Here is a 16,602-nt window from a genome sequence, read left to right as displayed (position 1 = left end):
CTGATATTTGTGTAGCTATTACAGTACTTGGATTCCAGTCACAAGTATTATACTTCATTGTGCTTTATGAAGCATTGTTGTTGTCATTTACAGATGAGAACGCTAAAGTTCAGGGAGGTCAATAGAATGTTCCTGAAGAATTCATCCAACAAGTGAAGTAAAAGAAGCAGGACTCATTTTCTTCTTTTACCACAGTATTCCATTCACTCACTAATGCCATTTGTTCAAACCGCCACCCAAAGAGACCATGGAAAAATCAGTATAAAACAACCCTGCATAAGAAAAAGGTTAAATGGAGGGCACCTGGGTGGCTCAGTCGTTAAGCCTCTGCCTTTGGCTCAGGGTGTGATCCCGGAGTCTTGGGATCAAGCCCCGCATCGGGCTCCCTGCTCAGCAGGAAGCCTGCTTCTCCCTCTCCCGCTCCCCCTGCTTGTGTTCCCTCTCTCGCTGTCTCTATCTCTGTCGAATAAATAAAATCTTTAAGAAAAACAAAAAAAGGAAAAGGTTAAATGGAGATTAGAAAGCTATTGAAAAAAAATTAAAACTGAACTTTTAGAAATGAAACATACATTATGTAAAATGAAAAGCACACTGATTAGGAATGACAGCACATGAGATATTGAAGAAGAAAAGATTATTAAGGATACAATAAGAGAAAAATATGAAACACAGATAATTTTTTTAAAAAATAGAGCAATGAGGGGCGCCTGGGTGGCAGGGCAGTTGGGCGTCTGCCTTCGGCTCAGGGCGTGATCCCGGCATTATGAGATCAAGCCCCACATCAGGCTCCTCCACTGTGGGCCTGCTTCTTCCTCTCCCACTCCCCCTGCTTGTGTTCCCTCTCTCGCTGGCTGCCTCTATCTCTGTTGAATAAATAAACAAAATCTTTAAAAAAAAAATAGAGCAATGAGACCACTTCAAGCACTCAAAACCATGTAATTGGAGTCTTCTAAAGGACAAAAGGGAAGGATGGGGACAAAAGAATTTATAAACTATTTGAGCAGATAATAGCCAATTTTTCAAGTTTGATCAAAACTAGAAACCCACAGACTCCAGAAGCTTAACCTCAAGCATAAGAAAATGGAAAAAAATTTCTCCAAGTTACATTATCATCACGTTGTTTGAAACCAGGGAAGAAGAGAAAATCTTAGGCTTCCAGAGAAAAAAAGACACACTACATACAGAGTAAGAAAAATAAAGATGGCAGCAGACTTCTCATAAGAAATGATATTAACAATAATACAGTAGGACAACATCTTTAAATTATTGAAACAAAAACTGTCAAACTAAAATTCTATACTCTGGGAAAATACCTTTCAAACTCAAAGGCAACAAAATAATTTTTTTAACAAAATAATTTTAAGGCAAAATAAAGACTTTCAGAGATAAGGTGAAAGAATTCCTTTCCTTCCAACCTGTACTATGAGAAATGTTAACAAGAGTCCTTTAAGCAGAAGACAAGTGATAGATGAAAATGTAGAATTATCTAAATACATAAAAAGGAATGTGAAGAACGTTGGCAATACTAACTACATTAACAAATGCAATAAACTATTATTTTGATCTAAGAGATTACTTAACATTTAAACACAATAACAATTAGTTGTTATGTAATAATTAAAATGTAATAATGATTGCAGAAAGGTCTGTAGGACCCAACTGGAAATATGCTATTTTAAGTTTCTTATACTCTACATCAAACAATATGATATTGTTTTTTAGATTATGATAATTTAAAGATGTGTACTATAAAAGGTGTGTACTATGAACTCTAACCACTAAAAAGCCAGAACAAAAATATTATAGCTAATACATCACCAAAATAGATAAATTTTAATTATAAAAATATAATAAATCCTAAACAGAAAACAAAAGGGAAAGGGAAGGTTAAATAAATTGAGAAATTAAAAAATAGCAAGATGATAAATTAAAACCTAAACATGTCAGTGATCACATTCAATGTAAAAAGTCTAAGCACCAGGGTTAGAGGCAGAGATTATCATATTGAACAACAACAACAAAAAAGTCCAACAATAGCCATCCTATAAGAAATACATGTTAAGCATAGGAAGGCACAGGTAGGTCTATTACTTGTAGGTCTGCTACTTAAAACGTTTCACCCAAAAACAACAGAGTACACATTAATTTGAAGTGCACACAACATTTGCATGGATAGCTAAGTAACATATGAAAATATGCTCAATGTCATTAATCATTCAGGGAGACGAAACTACAATGAAACACCATTCCATAATTAGCAGAACGGTGAGTTCTTTGTTTCTTTCTTTCTTCTCTGCATGTTTTTCTTGGACCAGTCAACTATTATAATTACATCTGATTTACTTTGAGTTATATCTCCTTTTTGTTATTTTAGTAGTAGCTTTAGGATGTACAGTATACATCTTTAAATGATCACAGTCAACTTATCAGTGATACTGTACTTCACACAAAGTATAAAAACTTTAGTACATGTCCAGTTGTCTCCCTTAGACCTTCATGCTTTTGTTACCAGCTGTTGGCAAGGAACTCTGGCAGGTGGTGAGACTAGAAGGTGGTACAACCATTTGAGAAAACCGCTGGTTTCTTGAAAAGAAAACATGTGCTTGTATGAAGATTTATATACAAATATTTACAGCAGATTGCCTTGTAATAGATAAAAGCTAAAACACCCAAATGTTCATCAGTAGGTGACTAGATAGGCAAGTTGTGATGTATGACGAGTACTACTCAGTGCTAGAAGGAAATGAACTGTTGGTGAACATGATAGGAATAGATCTCAAGCTAAGTGAAGGAATTAAAGTGTACAGTTTATTTCCACTTATATAAAATTATAGAAAAAGAAAACAAATTAATAGTAAATTGATCATGTAAGACATCAGATCAGTGGTTGTCTGAGGAGTGGGAAAGGGAAAGGATAAGAGGAAGTGATTGCAAGAAGTCCAAGAAAACTCTTGGAGGTGATGGATATGTTAGTTATATTGATGGTGGTGGTGGTTACATGGATGAATACATGTGCTCAGACCTGATAAATTACACATTTTAAATATATGCAATTAATGGTATGCCAGTTATACCTCAATTAACTAAGTAAAAAAGTCATTGACAAAAATTAATTTAATTGCTCTATTAGCAGTACTACATTAATGATGCATTTAGACTTTACAAATTCATGATACAGAATTGCTCTTCTAGGATGATGGTGGTGGTGGTGATGACGACCATAGCAGGGATGATGCCCGTGATCACCGTCACTACCACCGTTGTGTTCTGGCACTTTGTCATTTACAGTGTTATGCACATCTAATAGCATTTAAATTCTAGAAGAAACTCAGTGTCATAGGCATTTGTATCTTCACATTTACAGCTGAAAAAGAGTCTCAGACTTTCCTGAAGTTACAGTTGTACAGCCAGAACCCCAGCCTCTGCCACCTTCTCTAAGTACTTGAGTGTCTCACTAGGGGTTTCTGGAGGGGCCAATTAGTACATAGTACTGTTGTAAATTTTTCATGGCTTATTGATTTCTATATAATAAGTCATTACTCAAAAGAATGTGACATCGTAGGCACATCTACTTGCACTGATGGGTTATTTTCCCCCCAGTAGTTAAACAGCATTTTATTTTATTTTATTTTTTTAAAGATTTTATTCATTTGACAGAGAGAGAGATAGCCAGCAAGAGAGGGAACACAGCAGGGGGAGTGGGAGAGGAAGAAGCAGGCTCATAGTGGAGGAGCCTGATGTGGGGCTCGATCCCAGAACACTGGGATCACGCCCTGGGCCAAAGGCAGACGCTTAACGACTGCGCTACCCAGGTGCCCCTACACAGCATTTTAGATCACTTTTGTTTCAGGCCATAATGATTTTCATGTCTTTTATGGACATTAGTGTTGTCTTCCCGCCTAAGTTTTGAGCTTTTTGAGGGAGAGGACCTCCTAAAATAGTTGGGTACAAAATAAGCCTTAATATATACTTACTAATTATTTTCAAGTGATAATTTCTAAAGTTAATTTCTTACCAATGGAAGTGTCTTTTGTAAGCTTTTCATTTCTACTATTGCTTAACCCTGATTCCTCCCTTCTTACTATTCCTTCAATGACATTTTTCCCCCGAGAAATTTCAAAGATCTTTCTTCTGTGTGTGTGCTGCTTGAGCGTCAGTGAGTGAACTTGAACATTTACTTTTTCATTAGCATCTTCAGCATCGTTTTTCTGCCTGATGAAATTCTACAAATGCCCTTAGTCTTCATGAGAGGCTTGTTTTTTCTTTCAGTTGTGTCTCCACCTGAAAAACTTTGCTGCTTTTGATTAGAATTAGACCTGAAGGGAAAATAAGGACAAAATGTTTTTTTTTTTATTTGGTTAAAGCACTGAAATAAGCAGTGAAAGTAACCTCTTGAGCTTTCACTATGACTAGATTGTGTCATCCTTTTTTACTCTGTCCACACAGAACTAAGAATAGAATACAGGTCAGATCAAATTTAGTAAATCTTGAAGACCTCCATGGCTTTCTCAACTTCACTGTTAAATTATTTGGTACTTAATATTTTTTTTAAGATTGTATTTATTTATTTGAAAGAGACAGAGATAGTGACAGAGATAGCAAGAGAGAGAACAGACAGGGAGGAGAGGGAGAAGCAGGCTCCCTGCTGAACAAGGCGCCCTGGGATCATGACTTGCGCCAAAGGCAGATGCTTAATGAACTGAGCCACCCAGGTGACCCTCTGATGGCATTTCTTGTACATGCCAAGTACAAACTAGGACACAGACAAAACCTGATTATGTAAAACTGGTTATTACTAGGCTGAGTCATATGAAATTGCTGATATTCAACTCTGCTGACCTACAGAAATGGCAATTTCATATGATTCAATTTAAAGTAATATCTTCTATTAAAATGTTACCTGAATCATTAGTCTTAACTTTTTATCTGATTGATAGTGGTTTTTTGTACTTTTTCGGTTGAATCATGTTTGCAGTTGATCAAATTGGGTTGTTTTATATTTATTACTCAAACTTTTGGAAGTTTGAAAACAATCAGATGTTTGGCTAAATTTTTCTTCTAGCTGTTCATAATTACATAGATTCAACTTAAAGTTTCAAGACACTTGAGTTTTCATTTTCATAAAGTTTAGCTAATGTAGATGCCAAAATATCACAGATGCTGTCAGTGTTTTGTTGTGTTTGTGCAGTGGCTTTTTTGTGTGTGTTTTTCTTTTTGGATTCCATCTCTTGGCGTTTTCTATATTATCCAGCTCAAAGGGGTTCTAGAGAGGACTAAAGAATAACCAATGTTACTATGTATGAATTCTTAAACGAAGTAATTCCATTCCAAATAAATGATTGAAGCTTAGATTTAAATGGAAAAGCTAATTGGAATGTAAGATTTCCTAGCATTTCTTTTCTTTAGCAATTCGTTGGTGATCATTGCAGAAGTCTTCCATAAGCTGTGCTGTGTTGCTGATATGTGGAATGAGAGGGCTGTTAGCTAATAGCGTTTACCTTTATGATTGCTGCTGCCGCCAAGTGTGGTGTTCAGATAAAGTCTGGTCAGGCAGTTGTTATAACTGCAACTTGTTACTGACATTTCCAACATTGCTTTAAAGTTTCTTGGGAGAATAGCTGCTCTTTTTTTCCAGCAAAGAGTGAGGGGGAGAATCTAAGAGAAAGGCAAATTAGGTGCCATAGAAACTAATGGTGACTAATTCTGTTCTCTTCCCCAGAGATAAATTCTGGCTCTTCAGTTCAACTCTTTTTCTCTGGCCAGAATTACTCAGAAGCTCTTGAAAAGTCTCTTTGATCTGCAGGGGAGAGGGGAAGGAGAAGGTGGGGGTGGAAAAAGGTGCTTTTTATTAGTTTTTTCTTTCTTTCTTTTTTTCCCTCCTTTTCAGGTGGACTAGTATGGGAAGGGGATGTATTTCACAAATATTGTATATACACATTTCATTCAATGTATAATAAATATGCTCCCTAAAGTCAATATAATATGAAAAGGTAGGTTTCACTTATATGATCAGTAAAGATTTAAAAGTGATAATACTCAGTATTTGTGAAAGTATAGAGAAAGAGTTACAAGGGTAAGCACATACATGCTTTCTGGAGGATGTTTTAGTAATCAGGTGTGATTTATATGTATATGCAGATGTGTATGTGATTAATACACATGCCTTCCACCCTAGAAAATCCACTTTTAGTAATGTGTCAAACTACAATATTTTTACAAGTTCATAAAGGTATGCGTACAGGGTGTTCTGTGTCGTGCTGTAACAGTGAACTGGATACTACCTAAATGTCCATCTACTATCTATGGGGGGGCATAAACTGAGTAAATTCGGGTACATCCACATCATGTAGTACATCATGTCACTAAAAAGAATGGAATCGTGTGTGTGTCTGGATGTTCATGGTATATTAAGTTTAAAAAGTCAAGATGCCAAATGGTATCACATTTATAACAATTCAAATTAGATATATAGAGAAAATAATGTGTCAGATGTTTTAAAAGTAAATACTAATAGTAAACAATGTTTGCATTAAAATATTGACAATGACATTTAATAAGTAATGCACTGAATACAACTATATAATGACATGAATTATGTTCATTGCAGTGAAAATTGATAAAGGGTGCTCAATCTTTTCTTACAAGTCTGTAAAGCATCTGTCTGCTTATAAAGAATGACCATAGAACATTAGTGATAATAAAATGTTTCATATTTATAAAGCAGTATTATTTTTTTCCAAAGCATTTTTATACCATAATTTTCTTTGCAAATCACTCCTTGTGCCACCTGGTAAAAATGGTCATTATTTATCAGTTCTTTTCTTGAAGTAAGAGTTAGAAAAATGCTTTTAGCATAGGAGTTTTATCTCTCAAGATGCAAATGCTAATGCCTCTCAGGGAATGTCAAAGAAACGTTGAAAGGAATAAGAATGAGAACCACAAAGTACTTCTAGCTAAGTATATAGCTTTACATATTTCTCTAGGGCACTTTCTGCATAAGTTTGGCATAAGTGCCGGCCTGTTGCTCTTCCATTTAGTCCCCGAAGTTTCTGCAGCGTGCTCTGTATCTCAGGGAACTAAACTCTAAAGGTTACATTTCCCAGATTTTCTTGCTCAGTAGGTTTAGTTGTGAGGAGGCCCTTGGATAAGATCAGAGGTGGGAGGATGGGGAAGCCATAGTGTTTCTTTACTTCTCTCTCTGCCTTGGACAGCACCACCATTATCTGAGTCTCCTCCATGATTCAGGCTCCTGTTGGATGGGACCCCTTCGTTGTGGTCCAAGTTCCTGTCTATCCTTTCACATTGTGTAGTCTTGGCATCCTTGTCAGTGAACCTTTGTACACAGCTGGTGGGAATGCAAAATAGTGCAGCCACTATGGGAAACAGTATGGATTTTTCTTAACAAATTGGTAATAGAACTACCATGTGATCCAGCAATCCCACTCTGGGTATTTACCTAAGAAAAAATTGAAAGCAGAATCTCAAAGACGTTTTAGTACTCCTATGATCGTTGCAGCATTCTTGGTAGTAGCCGAGACATGGAAACTACTGAAATGTCCATCAATAGGTGAATGAATACAGAAGATGCGATATATACATACAGTGGGCTATCATTCAGCCTGACAAAGAAGGAAATTCTGCAATGTGCACCAACATGGATGAGCTTTGAAGACATTATACAAAGTGAAATAAGTCAGCCACAGAAAGACAAACATTGCCTGATTCCACTTAAATGAGGTATTGAAAAGTCATATTCGTAGAATCACACACTAGGATGGTCATTTCCAGGAGCTGGGAAGAGGGAGAATTGGCAAGTTACTAATCAACAGGCACAAAGTTGCAATTAAGCAAAAGAAATAAGTTCTAGACATCTGCTCCACAACATTATACCTATAGTCAACAATACTGTATCATATGCTTAAAAATTTAAGGGTGTAAAAAAAAAAAAACCAAAAACTACAAAGCTACAGTAATGAAAACAGTATGACACTGTCATAAAGGCAGACATATAGATTAATGGAACAGTATAGAGAGCCCCCAAATAAACCCTCACCTAAAACAGTATTTTTAATATCTGAATGAGATTTTATCACATTAGTATTGATTATTTAATCAGTTTCCCGTTTTGATAACTAGACTAATTAAAATTTTTCCTGTTTCCTATATCTGCAGTAACTTTTTGTTTGCTCTTAAAGGCACATTTTATTTATCTGTTTGAGTGATAGAATTAGCTGCATTAGTTAGCTATAATTAAAAACCTAAGTGCCCAGTACCCTTCTAAGTGTTACATATATAATCATCTTTAAAAGATAATTATTGATATTCTAATTTTATCGATTGGACAAGGAGACTCAATGTAACTGCATAACTTGCCCAAAGTCATACTGCTAGTAAGTGGCTCAAATGAAATTTGAATCAGGCAGATATTTTTCCAAGCCTGTTCTATTACTCCATCATACCTAATACACCTTGTCCTTGAAAGTAAAATGAAAATGGCATAACTTTGGGGTGCCTGAGTGGCTCAGTGGGTTAAGCATCTTCCTTCAGCTCAGGTCAGGATCCCAGGGTCCTGGGATAGAGCCCTGCATCTGGCTCCCTGCTCAGCAGAGAGTTGACTTCTCCCTCTCCCTCTGCACCCACATCCCCCATCCATGCTCTCTGTCTCTCTCAAATAAAATCTTTTAAAAAAGAAAATAAAATGGCATAACTTCTATAAATCACAGATCTTGGAATATTCGAGCTACAATAGGACAACCGCAAAACAGGGCAACATGCACTGTTCCAGGCTCTTTACAGTTAAATTTTGCTTTAGAGATCATTGGCATACAGCTTCTTTATTTCATGGGCAAGTAAGTTTAAGGGGAAGAAAAAAACAAAAAAAAACAAAACAAAAAAAACCGCATGTCACCACTGAAAGTCAGACTTGGGAAGATAATGTCTTTATTCAAATGTCAAATAAATGTCAAACACACATCCAAAATAGACTTTATTTCTGACTTCAAACAAATGGTTCAATTTCAGCTACCTAATTATGTCACTAATTGGAACATGCATATTTGTAATATTTAGTGAGCAATAAAAAAGAGTGTGATTACTCTTACTATAATATTTGTTTTTATTTTTTTATTTAAGTATAGTTGACACACAATGTTACATTAATTTCAGGTGTACATCATAGTGACTCAGCTCTGTATGTTATGCTACACTCACTAGAAGTGTGGCTACCATCTATCACCATACAGCACTATTACAATAATACTCTATTTCCTGTCCTGTACATTTTATTCCTATGGCTTGTTCATTCCATAACTAGAAGCCTTTAACTTCCACTTCCCCTCCTCATTTGCCTGTCTTCCCACACCCCTTTCCTCTAGCAGCCATCAGTTCTCTGTATTTATGTCTGATTCTTGTTTGTTTATTCATTTATTTTTTAGATTCCACATGTGAGTAAATCATATGGTATTTGTCTTTCTCAGTCTTATTTATTTCCCTTAGCATAATACCCTCTACATCCATCCATGTTGTCTCAAATGGCATGATCTCATCCTTTTTTATGATGATGTAATATTCCTGTGTGTGTGTGTACATACATGTATATCTTCTTTATCCATTCATCTATCAGTGGACACTTAGATTGCTTCCATATCTTGGCTATTATAAATAATGCTTCAGTGAACACAGGGGTGCACATATCTTTTTGAATTAGTGTTTATTTTCTTTGTGTACATACCCAGTAGTAGAATTGTTGGATCATATGGTATTTCTATTTTTTTAAAAAATATTTTATTTTTATTTATTCGACAGAGATAGAGACAGCCAGCGAGAGAGGGAACACAAGCAGGGGGAGTGGGAGAGGAAGAAGCAGGCTCATAGCAGAGGAGCCTGATGTGGGGCTCGATCCCATAACGCCGGGATCACGCCCTGAGCCGAAGGCAGACACTTAACCGCTGTGCCACCCAGGCGCCCCGTCTATTTTTGATCTTTTGAGGAAACTCCATACTGTTTTCCACAGTAGTTGTACCAATTTACATTCCCACCAACAGTACACAAGGGTTCCTTTTTCCTCCACATCCTTGCCAACACAAAATAGAAACCTTTTGTGTAGTAAAGGAAACTCAACAAAAGAAACCTACTGGATGAAAGAATATATTTGAAAATGATGTATCTGATAAGGGGTTAATATCCAAAATATGTAAAGAATTCATAAAACTCAACACCCCCTCCCCACAAACAAATGTTAAAAAAAAATGGGCAGAGTACGTGAATGGACGGTTTTCCAAAGAACATATGCAAATGGCCAACAGACACACAAAAAAAGGTGCTCAATGTCCCTAGTCACAAGGGAAATGTAAATCAAAACCATAATATACAACTGATACGTTATTGAACACTACATCTGAAACTAATGATGTACTGTGTGTTGGCTAATTGAACTTAAAAATTAAAAAAAAATATATATATATATGCCTTCAAAAGGGAAAAAAACACAATGAGATATACCTTGCACCTGTCAGAATGGTGAATCAAAAAGATAAGAAATAACAAGTGTTGGTGAGAATGTGGAGAAAAAGAAACCCCGTGATTTTTTTTTTTTTTAGTAAGCAATTTTGAATATCTACTTGCTACAGTTCCTAGGGATTGAAAAATGAAAACCAACAAAAACCAAAAAACTCCCAGGGGAAGTTTCACTCAGAGGAGGTATTTTCTCTGGGTGTTGAAAGACAGGTAAATGCGCATCAGGTAGAGGAGTAGGGAGAAGAAATCCTTGTCCTAAGAAACACAATGAGCAGTGTGTCTGCGTTGGGAAAATATATGGTAAACCAAAGAAATGCTGAATAGAAACCACACCTAAACAGCTATTCATTTCTCCGTTTTTGAGGGGGCTAGTTGGTTCTCCAGTTTTCTACCTGCTAATTTTACTTGAAATACATTTGAAATATAGCATTATATGAACTAAGGTGTACAAAACCTTAATTTGATATGTTTCTATATTGTAATATTACTATTGTAGCAACAGTGCCCCTCTCATGCCACATAATTTCTTTTTTTGTGGTGGGAATAATTAAGATCTAGTCTTTCAGCATACTAGATGACTATTATAATGTTATCAATATTCACTGTGATGTGCACTAGCTCTCCAGGACTTATGTATCTACTAATTGCAGGTTTGAACCCTTAAATAAAACCTCTCCTATTCTCCCAACCCCAGCTTCTGATAGCCACCATTTTACTCTCTTTTTACTAGTTTTTTTTTAGACTCCACATATAAATGATATCATATAGATCTTGTAATATCTGTCTTCGTAAGTGGTCTCTCTCTTCACAGCAAAAGGGACACTGAAGTATTTGAAGGTTTTTTACCTTTATTATTTAACATCATTAATTTTGATTAATGCTAATATTTTAATAGTATTTAACAATCCTTAAAACAGTTATTAAAATAATTTTATTCTGCAACATTAGTATCTGAAGAAAATACTGGATATAAAGATAGAATATAAGACTTTGAGGTATTCATAATCTAACTGTGGGGCTCGAAGGTGGGGCAGACAAATGGGTCTATCTTACAAGGTCTTACTTTGCCCTTTGGTTCTAGGATCTGTTCCGGTACAAGGGCTTCTTTCAGCCAACCTTTAAATGCCAGTGCATGAATTTCTCTTTACCTCCTGTCCTTTTTCAAAAGTGCCGCTAATAATAGAATTGATTTCTTGTCCTTATTTTTATCATCTTCTTAGTCATTAATTTATAGAATGGATCTACAGTGTGCAATTACTATAAAGAAAAACCTCAAGAAAACTTAAAAGTGAAATGTTGGGGACTGTTTTTTGATCCTGACACTCATAACTAAATTGTCCTTTAAAATGCAGGTGGGGGTAGTTTCTGGGCATGGTCCCTGGGTTTTGAACTGAGTCTGTTCATCTACTGTAATAGAATTCAAAGGTAATAGGGTTGGGATCTTAATTCAGGAACAAATGAGACATCAATAAGGCAATGGAAGTGGGTTACATAATTCATAATAAATCACTAAAAGGAAATATGAACACTGAGTGTCTCACAGTATTTCCATTTGCTGGGTCAGAGTTTAAAGAATTAAGCTGTAACTAGAGAATTTAATTACTGTTTAAAACGCTGCTGCTGCTTTGCCTCAGGATGGCTTTTGCCCGTTTCTGGCTGCTGATTTTCTCAGTGTTATGCCTTGAAGATCTGAATTGAAATGGGATTATTTACAATTACTGGATATTTTAAAGAACACTTTTGTTGATTGTACCAGATAAATATGAAGAATAAAATACAAACGTTTACTAATTCTGCTACATTTCGATACATACCCTTACAGCTGGTTTCAGTGCAAACACACACACGCACATGCATGCACGTGCACACACACACATGCACACACGCGTGCATGCGCACATGCATTTATTCATATATATTTAATCTCTCTCTTTTTTTTTTTTTTTTAAGATTTTTTGATTTCTTTATTCGACAGAGATAGAGACAGCCAGTGAGAGAGGGAACACAAGCAGAGGGAGTGGGAGAGGAAGAAGCAGGCTCATAGAGGAAGAGCCTGATGTGGGGCTCGATCCCATAACGCCGGGATCACGCCCTGAGCCGAAGGCAGACGCTTAACCGCTGTGCCACCCAGGCGCCCCTAATCTCTCTCTTAATGTTTCCATTAACCAAACCCGGTATAATACCATTTCAAATATAGAATTCTCGTTTGCTACACTTAAAATGTGTGGCTATAATTTTGCATAATTTTAATAGACATGATTTTGAATGTACATCACTTCCTATGGCTTTTTTCCGGACAGAGTTGCCACGTGATATATGTTTTACTCGCTTCATTAGATCTAGTGCCACTCTAGGTGCACTTTTCATTCTTCGAACAACTGTTTGTTAATATACTACATTAGTAATGACTTCCCATCCGAGTATGATTACTTGGGCAAGGGCTTCTTTCTTCCCATCAAATTCAGGCTTTATGGACTTTCAGGGGCATCTCGCAGATTAAAGCATCATTCTCAGAATGAGTTAAACTCTGATGACTTGGGTAAGGTCTGGGTTTTATTTTGGTTTTGTTTTGTTTTTTTGGTTTTGTTTTGTTTTTTGCTTTAATCATTGAAGATAGGTATTGGGGCTTTTCTGGGAAACTCTAAATCTAAAAATATTTGCATTGAGACCATTTGCAAAGTTGGAATAAATAATTACATAGGGATCAGTCATTTGGATGGCTGCCAAAAAAAATTTGGCCAAATAGTGGTTGACTTCATAGATATACGGTACCTGTGAATTAAAAACAAAATATACACGCACACAGAAATCTTGAGTCCAGAGGGATAAATGTTTTCCTTTAATTTGGGAAGAAATAACATATCTTATTCCTATGGAAATAAAACCAGTTTTTAACAATTAAAAAAACATAGAATTAGACATATGAACCATTCTTTAAGAAGGCAATTATTTTTAGTTAAAGGAAAACTACAAGGCAAATGGGTCTAACAATATTTATCAAGAGTTTGTGTAGTAAAATATCTTATTCTCTACTGATAAAAAAAAAAAAGCCAAATTCACAAACTGGTAAACTAAACCAGAAGTCTTGGCTATCTAATTAACCAGGTTTGGATATGGTCTAGTAGAGGGAGATTTAATGGGACTATGTTTTTTTTCTATTATATGTGTCAGATTTTTTCTTGTATGTAAAGATATTTCTCTTGGTGTCAAATTTTGTTTCTTTTGTGAGCCTATCATTTCCCATCTGAAATGCAAAACTTCATATTTTCATAAAAGTCAGGATTTATGAAACACATGTTAAATAGTTAAGTGACATAAAACACAGCAAGTATAAAAAATAGTAACAGCTCATAAATTAAACATTTTAAATTATTTCGTATACAATCAAGCAAAATGGAAAAGACATGACCATTGTTGGTACATTAGCAAATATAGAATCCTGCTAGACAGGGATACTCAGGACTTTCTGATCCTAGCAGCAGGAGCAGTTACTTGGCTAACCCATCTGGCAGGCCTTTGTGCTTTCTAGGTGAATTTCTTTTATCTATTTTTCCTCCAGGTCCTTGGTTCTACATCTCGGGAGACCTTCTTTGCCCAATTTGTCAGTGCCTACACTCTAAGCAGGTACTCTGGAAAGTGAAAGCAAATGAAAGAGGGCTCTAAAAATAATTTAAATGTACTCACTTCACAGGACCTATACTAAAGTCAGAAAAATACAGAGGAGATTAGCATGGCCCCTGCATGAGGGTGACATACAAATTAGTGAAGCATTCTTTATTTGATGATGATGATGATGATGATGATGATGATGATGATAAGCAGCAGCATAAGACTAAGGCATTTACAGGGCACCTGGGTGGTTCAGTTGATTAAGCATTTGTCTCTTGATTTTGGCTCAGGTCATGATCTCAGGGTCGTGGGATTGAGGTTGTGAGATTGAGACCTGCATTGGGTTCACACGCTGGGCCTGGAGCCTGCCTGGGATTCTTTCTCTCCCTCTCCCCCTGCCCCCGCCCCCATAAGAAAGGAAAGAAAGGAAAGAAAGGAAAGAAAGGAAAGAAAGGAAAGAAAGAAAAGAAAGAAAGAAAAAGAAAAAGAAAGAGAAAAAGAAAGAGAGAGAGAGAGAAAGAAAGAAAGAAAAGAAAGAAAAGGAAGGAAGGAAGGAAGGAAAAAGAAAGACAGAAGGAATAAGGCATTTACTTTAAGTACAGCTGTAGCCAGCCTGAGGCACATTTGACAGTACTGTTCCCTAGAAAATTTACCAGGATTCCAGGAGATGGGCTTCAAGACAATTTTATGAGTAACCACATAAGCCTGCATAGTTTAGCTCTTCACTGCCAGCTCCTGTGCTCTAATTAATTTCTCTTGACCTCATGGTTGCTGCCTCAGCCTCTGCAAAATAGTAAGCATGCCAAGGCGGGAATGAATGCCACACCACTGATTTCATCTCTGCCGCTAAATTCCCTTCATTGTCGCTCAGAGACTTCCTGAAGGAAAGTGTTTGAAAAGCCCAGGGGCAACAATTTTATCTCTTTCTGAAGTTGCACTTAGAAACCCTTGCTTGTTACATGTACGTTACATTTTTATATACAGAAGCTGCTGGCTTTCCTCAACCTTGTGGGGTTCCAAACTATAATATCCTCAGCCAATTTATACTGCAGGACACAAGCAGAGTGGGCCTCTTTGGACATAGCTGTGCTGCCTTGCCTCGCTGCTTACAGACTGGCTGGATTTAGTTTGAGTGCATCTCTACTGTAGTGCATTTTTTGAAAGCAGCCAAACTTAATACACATGGCAACGTTCTAAATTTTATTCCAGCCATTCACATGATAGAAAAGCTTTGCTTGCCTGTGCCCAGAGTTGCAAGGTATAGCAAGCAACAGTTTGACTAGCTGTTCTGCTATTGTTGGAAATGAATTGGCTTTCCAGACTAGGTCGTGAAATCTTTGCTAGTGGCCCCCATCATGTCCTCCACAGTCAGTTCCACGGAAGTCCTGTTATCGAAGCTCCCTTCGTTGTTTGAGTTACTACATTCGTCAGTATTCTTGGTTGCAAACGAACTGGGGTTCACTGTCATTAGTTTTAGGCAGAAAAAGATTATTTCCTACACTGTTAGGTTGCTCGAGACTGTTTGGAGAGGTCAGAGTGCCTGCCTTTGAAGCCACCATAGAGAAACGATGTCCAATTACATCACAGGCTTTCTTTGGAGAAAACAACATTGCCATCATTAATCAATATTTTTGCTCCTTGAGATTAAGTACCAGAAACTCTGCATCAAAATACTAAATGCTCCACCACCACTGTGGCCCAATGAGCAAATTCTCAGACTAGAACCACTGCTTCACTCTGTTTAATTTTGAGTTCACATCTTGCTTAAATGTAGGTCAAATAACTGGGCCGTCACTACAAAGGAATCTAGGAATGTGAGTTTTCTAGCTTCAGTCTTGGGAAGATGAGGAACATAAGGAGGAATATAGCCACAATGGAAGGAGAATGTTCAGAGATGCTGAGCGTCCATATGTGACAATTCTTCACCACACTCTGTTGAACTCAATCTCTGCTTTTATATGCACTGCAGAATCTCGTGTCATTTCCAGTATTTGCAATAATGGTCCCACGATTGTCTTTATTCTGCAGAGATCAGAAATATATGTTTCTGACAGCTTAAACCTGAAGCATAATAGCAAACATTGTTTATTTTTAAGTATTATTTACAAAAAGCTCTTTGGGAAAGATAAAGTAGGAACTGGCATGTCTTTATGAGGAAAAAAACACAGAACCGATGTTAGTAATATAAGATGTTAATAATAGAGGAATCTGGCTGGGAACATGCAGGGACTCTGTCTTCTCTTTGCAACTTTTCTCTAAATCTATAATTATTCTAAATTTAAAAATTTACTTAATTAAGAAATAAAAAATAGAATCAATGAGGCATACAGAGATATTCAAATTCCCTTCAGCAAAATCACAGGAATCCGGGCACATCATTGATTATATTTGTTCTGAATCCATTAATATCACATGCACTTTATTTTGACTTTAAAAAAGGAAGAGTATGGTTGGTTGAATTATCTAACCTCACTAAGT

The 16,602-nt window shown here is 36.5% G+C and overlaps 1 protein-coding gene and 1 non-coding gene across 2 annotated transcripts in view; both read left to right on the top strand.

The window, feature by feature from the left end:
* UNC13C (unc-13 homolog C) overlaps positions 1-16,602 on the top strand; it is a 586,721-nt gene that overhangs the window by 257,222 nt on the left and 312,897 nt on the right. The window lies entirely within an intron of this gene.
* LOC117802557 lies at positions 14,192-14,297 on the top strand. The gene has a single exon (XR_004625925.1). It is a non-coding gene; the product is annotated as a U6 spliceosomal RNA (small nuclear RNA).

Source organism: Ailuropoda melanoleuca, chromosome 5, assembly GCF_002007445.2.
Source record: "Ailuropoda melanoleuca isolate Jingjing chromosome 5, ASM200744v2, whole genome shotgun sequence".
Lineage (NCBI taxonomy): Eukaryota > Metazoa > Chordata > Mammalia > Carnivora > Ursidae > Ailuropoda > Ailuropoda melanoleuca.
This window is presented reverse-complemented; position numbering and strand designations above follow the sequence as displayed.